Genomic DNA, 12,124 nt, shown 5'->3' with positions numbered 1-12,124 from the left:
AAAACCCAAGTATTTGAAACAGGAAATCAGATTCACAAATGCTGAGATTTCACTCCATGTTCAAATTGCTCAAGGAAGGCTAAGTAAAAACATGACTTTATTCACACAATCTTCTGCAGGTTTGTGTTTGGTTAAATGACCAGTTTCATGCTTGATCCCCGCCCCCTTATTATTAAACAACAGATATATGCTAGGTCATTTGTGGTCCATCTACCTCTTGAGTTGTTCGTTTTTGCTATTTGACATTTTGCTACCCAGGGGCTTGATTGTAGATGACATTATTTGCTGAGTTAAACATCAAGAGATGTCACATAAAATCCAAACATCTAAAATCATTTTAAAAATTTTGAAGATCCTGTCACCCACTTTCCCAGATGTCAATAGCTGTCTCCTGCAGATGAAACACACACTCCCAGGTGGTCCCTCTCCAGAGTTCCCCTTGTTCTCACACCAGGTCACCCTCATCTACTGTGTCCTCTGCCTGGCCCCTGTAGGCATTTGACGTTGACATGACTCTAATCTTTTATTTCCTGTCCTGGCTGACTGCCTAAAATAAGTCCTCAACAACCCAATACTTATGGTGAAACAGTCTTGTTTACATGCACACAAGTTACAAAATGTCAAAATCTAAAATCCCCCACTATAAGCAACATTTCATTTTCACCTTGGTAAAAGATTACACTATCAAATATTTTTATCCTCAATATTAATAATCAATTCAGGAATAAGTTGCCAATTTGCAATAATTCTAACGTCTTTCTAGATATTCTTGCCTCTGTTTCCTATTAGTGAAAAAAAAATCCCTCCTAATCACATCCTGCTTTGAACCACATAACATCACAAGACAGTGCCTGAAATACTTGTTTCAATATCTTTAATCTTCAGAAAATTCAGTAACTCTCCAAAACATAATGTAATAAGTGAATTAACTTTTAGATCCTTTGGTTATTGTTTGCTTTGAACTGTGAAGATGAACTCTTTCTGGACTTTTGGTTCTGATGCATTTCAGAAAGTTAGTTACATAGTTTTAAATTTCTTATCAACACTGCAACTCTGTAATTTTCTTATACAATTATCTACTTACAGTAGGTTTCATGAAAAAAAAAGATATATAACTAGTATCTAATTTTATACTGCTGGCCTATTTGCTTTGTTTTAGTTGGGGTTTGGCAGACTTTGTAGAACAAAATGAAACCTCACCTTAAAACTTTTAACACTGAAGTAGTCAAAATACACTAGATTTTTACTCTGCCAAAAATCTCTGTGCTAATGTTCTAATGCAATTGAGCTGTGCTAAAGAATATATGCAGCTTTTCCTCAAAGGGATTCAGAAGTCATTTAAAATTAATTTCTCATCAATGATTAGAAAAGAATCTCTTAAGAAGAATTCTTCAAAAGCACATGAAAAATTTTCATGACCCTCTGCAGGGTATAAAACAGTATTTAAAAAGTCATTGAATATAATTTGAACTTACTTTTGAGCAGACTGTGTATCTACAATCTAGAAAACTGTATTTCCAAGTTAGTGAAAACAAATGTCAAAGGCCTCTTTTCTCTTTCAAATTGTGTGTGTACTTAGTCACGCAGTCTTATCTGACTCTATGGGACCCTTGGGACTGTAGCCCACCAGGCTCCTCTGTACATGAGATTTTTCAGGCAAGAATATTGGAGTGGGTTGCCATGCCCTCCTCCAGAGGATCTTTCTGACCCAAAGATCAAAACTGTGCCTCCTGTATCTCTTGCACTGCAGGCGGATTCTTTTTTTTTTTCTTTTACTTTATTTTACTTTACAATACTGTATTGGTCTTGCCATACATCAACATGAATCTGCAGGCAGATCCTTTACCTGCTGAGCCATTGCGGAAGCCTATTTCATATTTCAAAGGCTTTTTAAAATATAAATTTATTTATTTTAATTGGAGGCTAATTATTTTACAATATTATATTGGCTTTGCCATACATCAACATGAATCCGCCACGGGTGTACACATGTTCCCCATCCTGAACCCCACCTCCCAGGCTTTTTTCTAATTGCCTCTCAAAATTCTTATTTTGCTCTTGTTTCTTAATTTTTATTTCTACCTTCTTCAATTTCCCCTTATCTTTCCTTTTCTCAACTTTCTCTCTACAAAAATGTGTAAGTCCTCTCAGACACTCTAGTTCCTTCTCTGTATGACAGTACAGTGTAGTGACAAAATAGCTTATTAGTTATTTACTAAAATGTTGGGGGAAATGTTCTGCTATATTACAAAATACAACTTTACTTTAAGAAACTACTTGTAATTAATATACCTTTTAGTCTTTCACAAAATTGTTTATACTATTGTATGTAAAATGCCCATTAAAAATGAAAATTAAAAAGGAGATATAAAAGGCAACTGGTAGTGGGCATGAAATTAGCATCAACAATCACTAACATTGACTCAAATGGACATGACTTTGAGCAAACTCTGGGAGATAGTGAAGGACAGAGGAGCCTGGTGTGCTGCAGTCCATGGGGTTGCAGAGTCGGACACAGCTTAGCAAATGAACAACAGTAACACAGTCATAACAGGCACTTTACTCCTTTTTTAGCGCTCACTTTGGTTTCTCGCTGGACTTCCCATTCCCTGTTACTTACACCCGTTCATGTCACTCTCTCTCTCCTGGTTTTCTTATTTAGGTTACCTGCCTCACCCCAAAAGCATTTCAGTTTGCAGTCCCAGAGACAGTAAAAACCTCAAATGCTGAAGCCAGGAACGTGTCATCTCAGTAATTCAAGGACTGTGCAGTGGGGAAATTACTTCAGGTCCTATCTGATTTGGCAACTGAAAATTCATGGCATCCAGTGAAGCTATCTCACACAGCACAGGGACCTGCAGACGGAGCCACAGGAAAGGAAAGCACCCCCTCTGCTCCTTCCCCCTCCCCCCAGGGTAACAGGTATCATTCTGCAGAGAGTTCATACTGAAAGACATCATTACACACACCTAGTATAGCCAGTGGAGAAGGCAATGGCAACCCACTCCAGTACTCTTGCCTGGAAAATCCCATGGATGGAGGAGCCTGGTAGGCTGCAATTCATTGGGTTGCTAGGAGTCGGACACGACTGAGCGACTTCACTTTCACTTTTTACTTTCGTGCATTGGAGAAGGAAATGGCAACCCACTCCAGTATTCTTGCCTGGAGAATCCCAGGGAAGGGGAGCCTAGTGGGCTGCCGTCTATGGGATCGCACAGAGTCAGACACGACTGAAGCGACTTAGCAGCAGAAGCAGCAGCAGTATAGCCAGTAACAACAGAAGCCTAGAACTTTAGGAAAGCAGTTGATGATTCATTGGCTTACAGGAGAAGTTCTCTTATCAGAGGCAGTCAGAATTTGTCTGTCAATTTAAAATCTTGCTTAAAGCATGGAATCTTTAAAAAATGACATATAGACACTTTATCCATTTTGCTTTAACTTAACACATATACATGAGTTCAGTTCAGTTCAGTCATTCAGTCATGTCCAACTCTTTGCAGCCCCATGGACTGCAGCACACTGGGCTTCCCTGTCCATCATCAATTCCTGGGGCTTCCTTAAACTCATGTCCATCGAGTTGGTGATGCCATCCAACCCTCTCATCCTCTGTTGTCCCCTTCTCCCACCTTAAATCTTTCCCAGTATCAGGGTCTTTTCCAATGAGTCAGTTCTTCACATCAGGTGGCCAAAGTATTGGAATTTCAGCTTCAGCCTCAGTCCTTCCAATGAATATTCAGGACTGAATTTCCTTTAGGATTGACTGGTTGGATCTCCTTGCAGTCCAAGGGACCTTCAAGAGTCTTCTCCAACACCACAGTTCAGAACCATCACTTCTTCAGTGCTCAGCTTTCTTTATGGTCCAACTCTCACATCCATACATGACTACTGGAAAAACCATACCTTTGACTAGATGGACCCTTGTCAGCAAAGTAATGTCTCTGCTTTTTTAATATGGTGTCTAGGTTTGTCATAGCTTTTCTCCCAAGGAGCAAGCGTTTTTTAATTTCGTGGCTGCAGTCATCATCTGCAGTGATTTGGGAGCCCAAGAATATAAAGTCTCTCACTGTTTCCATTGTTTCCCCATCTATTTGCCACAAAGTGATGGGACTGGATGCCATGATCTTAGTTTTTGAATGTTGAGTTTTAAGCCAGTTTTTTTTTTTTCACTCTCCTCTTTCACTTTCATCAAGAGGCTCTTTAGTTCCTCTTCACTTTCTGCCATAAAGGTAGTGTCATCTGGGTATCTGAGGTTATTGATATTTCTCCTTGCAAACTTGATTCTAGCTTGTGCTTCATCCACTCCAGTATTTCTCATGATATACTCTGCATATAAGTTAAATAAGCAAGGTGATAATATACAGCCTTGACATTTTCCTTTCCCAATTTGGAACCAGTCTGTTGTTCCACGACCAGTTCTAACTGTTGCTTCTTGACCTGCCTACAGAGTCCTTAGGAGGCACATAAGGTGGCCTAGTATTCCCATCTCTTCAAGGATTTTTCAAATTGGTTGTGATCCACACAGTCAAAAACTTTAGTATAGTCAATAAGGCAGAAGTAGATATTTTTCTGGAACTCTCTTGCTTTTTCAAGGATCCAGCAGATGTTGGCGATTTGATCTCTGGTTCCTCTGCCTTTTCGAAATCCAGTTTGAACATTTGGAAGTTCTTGGTTCATGTACTGTTGAAGCCTAGCTTGGAGAATTTTGAGCATTACTTTGCTACCACGTGAAATGAGAAGATTCTTTGGCATTGCCTTTCTTTGGGATTGGAATGAAAACTGACCTTTTCCAGTCCTGTGGCCATTGCTGAGTTTTCCAAATTTGCAGGCACATTGAGGGCAGCACTTTAACAGCATCATCTTTTAGTAGAGATAAATTTATATGGCTAATTTGAAACTGCATATATTTAACATCAGTCTTTACATGTAGAGTAAGTCCTTTTCTTTTAGTATAGATCACTGGATTTCTGAGCTGTCCATCCTACATAAGCCATGCTGCTGCTGCTGCTGCTGCTAAGTCGCTTCAGTCGTGTCTGTCTCTGTGCGACCCCATAGACAGCAGCCCACTAGGCTCCTCTGTCCCTGGGATTCTCTAGGCAAGAACACTGGAGTAGGTTGCCATTTCCTTCTCCAATGCATGAAAGTGAAAAGTGAAAGCGAAGTCGCTCAGTCGTGTCTGACTCTTAGCAACCCCATGGACTGCAAACTACCAGGCTCCTCCATCCATGGGATTTTCCAGGCAAGAGTACTGGAGTGGGGTGCCATTGCCTTCTCCAACATAAGCCATACACATCACTTATTGCCCTCAAATTCTAATTTGGGTGCTATTAAAGTGGAACAAAGCATAAAGGGCATTTGTGAAGCAGATGTAATGTATTATTCTGCAGGACTTTACAATCTTCTGTCCAGTCTTCTATGCTGCCGTCCATAGGGTCCCAAAGAGCTGGACACGACTGAGCAACTGAACTGAACTGTCCAGTCTTCTACAATTGTCACGGTCATATCACATTCAAAAATAACTTTTTTCAGCATCTCATCTCACCGACTCACCTTTTCAAGGTCATACATTTAGTTATCAATAGTGTATTAGTTCCTATTGCTGCTGAAACAAATTACGCCCACCGGGGTTGCTTTACACAAGGCCCACTTACTGTCTCATACGTCTTTGGGCAGAGCTCACTAAGCTCTGCTCAGAGCCCCGCAAGGCTGAAATCGAAGTGTTGGCAGGTCTTCATTCCCTACTGGAGGCTCTTACAGGTGAATCACTTCCAGAATTATTTGTGTTATTGGCAGAATTTACTTCTGTGAAGTTGTAGGACTGAAGTCCTGTTTCCTGGTGGTCTGTTGACTGGGGTCATTTTCATCTTCTAGAGACTGCCCGCATCCCTGGCTCTCAACGTCTCTTCTCAGTCTTAAAGCCAGCAATAGTGAGGGCTTCTTCTCACACTTCCAGTCTTTCTGCTCTCCTCTTTTACCTCATCTCTTCTGCTTTTAAGGGTTCATGAGATTACTTTTGGAGAAGGCACTGGCAACCCACTCCAGTACTCTTGCCTGGAAACTCCCATGGACGGAGGAGCCTGGCGGGCTGCAGTCCATGGGGTCGTTGGGAGTCGAACACGACTGGGTGACTTCCCTTTCACTTTCCACTTTCATGCATTGGAGAAGGAAATGGCAACCCACTCCAGTGTCCTTGCCTGGAGAGTCCCAGGGACAGGGGAGCCTGGTGGGCTACCGTCTATGGGGTCGCGCAGAGTCGGACAGACTGAAGCGATTTAGCAGCTTAGCAGTAGAGATTACCTTGGGCCATCTGGAAAATCCAAGATACCCTGCTTATTTAAAATATATATATTTATTTATTTCGCTGTGTCAGGTCCTAATTGTGGCATATGGGATCTTCAATCTTTGTTGCAGCATGCGGACTTGTAGTTGTGGGATCTAGTTCCCTGAGCAGGGGTTTAACCTGGGCTGCCCGCATTGGGAGCATGAAGTCTTAGCCTCTGAACTCTCAGGGAAGTCCCTACCTCCCTATTCTACGGTTAGCTGATTAGTAATCTTAATTCCATCCATGAAGCCCCTATAAAACAGTACCTATATTAGTGTTTGACTATCAGGGGATAAGAATCATGGGGAAAAAATCTTTAGAATTCTACCTACACCAAACAATATCAATAGCTCTTCTGTTTCATGCTTATATCTTGCCAAATTATGAAATTTTTTTATTAAATCAAATATTCAAACTAACAAGCACAGGTGGCAAAAGGCAATTTGGGGACAGAAAACAAGCAAATAACTCAATCTGTAGCAACAGAGGTATGTAATTATATTAGAAAGTAGCCTATCAGCCATGAGGAGACAATATACTATAAACATTTGTCAGGATTTTTTCCTGAGAGAAGGTGAGTATTGGTCAGTTAAACATAAGTTGGTTAAAAGAGTTCTATTGTAACAAACGAAAGGTGAAAAGCCATATGATCATTTTGATAAATACTGATTGGAAGCTCTGAGTGGCGGAGGATTGTTCTGATGGTATTTTCTGAAGGGTAATTGAATGGGGTCCCAGCCTCTTTTTGGCAACCCTCCCCAATTAAAGTGTCTGAAATTTCTTCTTTGTGGCTGATCACTTTCTCTGGAGGGTAATCTTCCAGAACCTTCCAGGGTGGAACTGTGATATGAAAAAGCCTGGCGTTCAGTGCTATGAGAGCCAAGCTTGGGCATGAGGTCAATGGTTCAGAACGTAGACTCTTACACTTCTTTCTGCCATCGTCTGCAGCCTGAGCTTTATCCTGTGTCCAGGATGACCTCATGCCAGTTTCTTGAGCTCTGCTGGTTGTGTGTCTTGCCTGAAATGACCTCTCTCCTCTCTGCTAGGTCTCACACTCCAACATATGCTTTACAGCTTTGAAATTTGTGTTTCCTCTTCTGTTTCTGCAACATCTGGAGCACATGTACCCTTACTTGGCACTTAGTGTACTTTTCAAAATGTCTACACATGATTTGGACATCTTACTTATTGGGAATGCAACTCACTACTTCCTTCCATGTTAAAAAATACTGTACTGAATTTAGGGAATGTAAATACAATCTTTTTTCCTACACAAACATCAGCCCCCCAAAGTTGTATTGTTATATATTTATGTACTGTAACATTTGGATATTAAAAATCAGGAAGCATTCTATTGATAAAACATGGACTAGAGAGGCAGTCTGTAGAATATACTTGCTTCATGAGAAGAAAATTTTTTCCACTCAAAGGAAAGCAGGAGAGAAGAAAAAAAAAAATAGTTGAAATGCCAGGAAAGAAACAAATCCTAATGTAATATTAATTAAGGTAGATGTAAATGGTAAAGTTACTGTGTTAGAGTTTGCCAGAGAAACAGAATAAATAGGTCAGACAGACAGCTGTGTGTGTTAGTCGCTCAGTCATGTCTGATGCTTTGTGACCCTATGGATTGTAGCCTACCAGGTCTCTCTGTCCATGGAATTCTCCAAGCAAAAATAATGGAGTGGGTTGCCATTTCCTTCTCCAGGGGATCTTCCAGACCCAGGGATTGAACCTGGGTCTCCTGCATTGCAGGGCGATTCTTTATCATCTGAGCCACCAGGGAAGTCAGACAGATAGATAGATGCTATATAGATAGATTGATTGTAAGGACTTGGTTCATGTGATTTTGGAGGCTGACAAGTCCCTAGATCTACAGCCAGTGATCCAAGAACCCGGGAGAACCAATGGTGTAGCTCTAGAATAGATTCAGTAGTTATGAGACCCAAGAAGAGACATTATTTCAGTTCCAGTCCAAAGGCAGGGGAAAAAAAATTCTAGCTCAAGATAGTCAGACAGAAGGAAATTCCCTCTCACTTTCTGGAGGGTTGATTGAATGAGACCCACCCACAGAGGGCAATCTGCTTTACTCAGTCTACTGAGTCGAATATTAACCTTTTCTGAAAAAAACCCTCACAGACACATCCAGAATAATGTTTGGTCAGCATCCGGGCACTCTGTGGCCTAATCAAAGTTGACACATGAATTAGCCATCATAGTTACTAATTCAAAAACAGAGAGGATTAAAAGAAAGACATCATATATAAAATACACATTTTACACAGAAAAGCATCTTTCAACTTGAATCCAAATGGGCATGATCTCTTTGTTAGTGTTTTGCTCATACAATTTTGAAAACATCCCATGGTTATCAAACAAATGTCAGGAACAGCAGAGGTCAGTGCAGTGAATTTACTCTGAAAAATCATTTTTCCCCCTGGCTTTAAGCCCTTTCTAAATATCTAGAAGCTGATTCAAACATGTCACACAGTGGGAAGGAAAAGAACAAGAGAAATAAATGATCATTTCTTGAGAAACAAAACAAAACAGAAAGGCACCGAAAAGTTAGAAATAGAAGGATAGAAAAAGATATACCAGGCAAAAATACAAATTTAAAGGAAACTTGAGGCAGCAATTTTAATATCTGACAAAATAAAAATTCAAATAAAAATGGAATTAAAATTAGTAAGGAATGACATATCAATAAATACAAAATGATACAGCCATTCACATATAAGCACTTCACAAAATAGTCTCAAATATATATTAAACTAACAGAAATAGATACTAACTATAGTTAGAGATTTTAACTGATAGATCAAGCAGATGAAAAAATAATAGAGATGTAAGCATTTCTGAAAATATAATTAATAAGCCTGAGCTGACCAAAAAAAGTAAAAATGAGAATAAGATCTTCAATGCAACATCATTTGTATAGATTAAAAATGAGTTCACAAAGAATAATAAAACATATTTTACTGGGAGACATACATTGTTATTTTATGGTAATATACTGCAGTAAAATGACTGCCTGATGGAAGGAGAGGAAGAGAAGTGAGGAATGGAAATAAATACATTTAAGAAAACAAGAGAGAAGGCTTTCATGAACCAATACTTACAGTAATATTAGCTCAGGTCTTTAAAAAAAATGACAACATTCCTATACCCATAACTCTTCTTACCCTTCCCAAAGGAAACAGCATTATGCATGAAGTCTAAAACAGTGTTAAAAATGAATTGAACTTTTTGTTCCAAGGTAGTGAATATGAAGAAGGCCATGAAGTGATGAGAATTTCCAGAAATTTCTGTAGATAAAAACCAGGAAATAGAGCAGTAACTGATGAAGCAGGATGTAGGAAACTGTTTCTTGACATACCCAACATGTGGCCTGCAACGAGGAGGCAACTGATAGGTTTGGAGAAACTGAGAGATTTCAAGTGCAGCTAGTGGTAAAGAATCTGCCTGTTAATGCAAGAAACTCAAGAGACACAGGTTTGATCCCTGGGTTGGGAAGACCCCCTAAAGTAAGAAATGGCACCCCACTCCAGTATTCTTGCCCAGGAAATCCCAAGGACAGAGGAGCCCGGGGGGCTACCATCTGTGGGGCTGCAAAGAGTTGGACGTGACTGAGCATAGCACAAGAGGGCAAAAATGAAGCGTGGCAGAAAACAGGAGTCTGCACGTAGAATCATCACCCTGCCTGCCCCTGGTAATAGAATATCGGTGTTTAACCTCAAGGTTAGAAAGGGAGCTACTTCTCTAAGGAAATTGACTAACCTGCCTGGAGACAAGAAGATAACAATGCAGGATCCCTGCATTTCGAACTGGCTGATCTCCAACTGCTCACCTGAAGACAAAGACTGTTGTTCAACAAGTTCATTCACACAGCCAAGCTCCCAAGTAACAGGCTTTCCTATTGCCTCATTTTAAAATATAAATGAGCAACCAAAGACCACTAGAGACTGGAGAAGAGACTGAAACAAGAAAACAGAAGGACCAAATTAAACAGAGAAATCAATCTGACAAGAGACAAATAATTCAGAGAACGGTGGACAAATTAAAAGAATACCCCTTTGCATATTCAGAACTATCTGAAAAATCAAAATTATACCTCTAAAACAAGAAAAGGATGCTGCAAATGTGGTAGAATTAGAGAAAACAAGAAAGAAATCTTGGCAATTTAAAATGATCATTAAATTTTAAAAATTCTGGAGAACAGTGTGGAGATTCCTTAAAAAACTGGAAATAGAACTGCCTTGCTGCTGCTGCTAAGTCGCCCCAGTTGTGTCCGACTCTGTGCGACCCCATAGACGGCAGCCCACCAGGTTCCCCCGTCCCTGGGATTCTCCAGGCAAGAACACTGGAGTGGGTTGCCATTTCCTTCTCCAACGCAGGAAAGCGAAAAGTGAAAGTGAACTCGCTCAGTCGTGTCTGACTCTTAGCGATCCTGTGGACTCCAGCCCACCAGGCTCCCTTGTCCATGGGATTTTCCAGGCAAGAGTACTGGAGTGGGGTGCTATTGCCTTCTGCTTATGACCCAACAATCCCACTGCTGGGCATACACACTGAGGAAACCAGAATTGAAAGAGACACGTGTACCCTAATGTTCATCGCAGCACTGTTTATAATAGCCAGGACATGGAAGCCACCTAGATGTCCATCAGCAGATGAATGGATAAGAAAGCTGTGGTACATATACAAATGGAGTATTACTCAGGCATTAAAAAGAATATATTTGAATCAGTTCTAATGAGGTGGATGAAACTGGAGCCTATTATACAGAGTGAAGTAAGCCAGAAAGAAAAAACACCAATACAGTATACTAACACATATATATGGAATTTAGAAAGATGGTAACGCTAACCCTGTATGCGAGACAGCAAAAGAGACACAGATGTATAAAACAGTCTTTTGGACTCTGTGGGAGAGGGAGAGGGTGGGATGATTTGGGAGAATGGCATTGAAACATGTATACTATCATATATGAAATGAATCACCAGTCCAGGTTCAATGCAGGATACAGGATGCTCAGGGCTGGTGCACTGGGATGACCCAGAGGGATGGTACAGGGAGGCAGGTGGGAGGGAGGTTCAGGATGGGGAACATGTGTACACCCGTGGCGGATTCATGTTGATGTATGGCAAAACCAATACAATATTGTAGAGTAAAATAATAATAATAAATAATAAAAGAAAAAATAAAAATTCAATAGAAGGAAGATGAAGTTGAAGAAATCACTCAAAAAGTATAAAAACTAAACAGAGAGACAGAGAACATGAGAGTAACAAAGCCTCATATTCCATTAATGTGTTAATTAGAGTATAGGAAAAAAAGAACAGAATCAAAACAGTGGAGATGATGAGAAAAAATTGATTTTTGCTTAATTCTCATACCAGTAGACAACAGCAATTTGCAACTAATGACTATAATTTCAACCTGAATGTTAGTTAATATTTTTCTTTATATTAATGAGTAAGCTGAAACTGAAACAATGAAGAGGTGTGTCTGAACTCAACTCATTTGTCAGTGATGTGAACAACTTTGCTGAATTAGATAATAGTTCTTAAATATTGGAAGAATATTTCCACATTTTTCTGTTCCATTTACAATGTAATGACTACAGACTTGATGTACTTTTAAGTTCAATCTGAATTATTAATACTTTCTCCATTACTTTCCTAAGTCTAGAAAAATCAATAAAGCTCAAGTCCTGACTTCTTTTTAAAGATTTGTTTATTTGTTTTTGGCTGCACAGGGTCTTCATTGCTGCGTGCAGCCTTTCTCGAGTTGTGGGGAGCGGGGACTACT

Source organism: Ovis canadensis, chromosome 9 (genome assembly GCF_042477335.2).
Source record: "Ovis canadensis isolate MfBH-ARS-UI-01 breed Bighorn chromosome 9, ARS-UI_OviCan_v2, whole genome shotgun sequence".
In the NCBI taxonomy this organism is placed as follows: Eukaryota; Metazoa; Chordata; class Mammalia; order Artiodactyla; family Bovidae; genus Ovis; species Ovis canadensis.
This window is presented reverse-complemented; position numbering follows the sequence as displayed.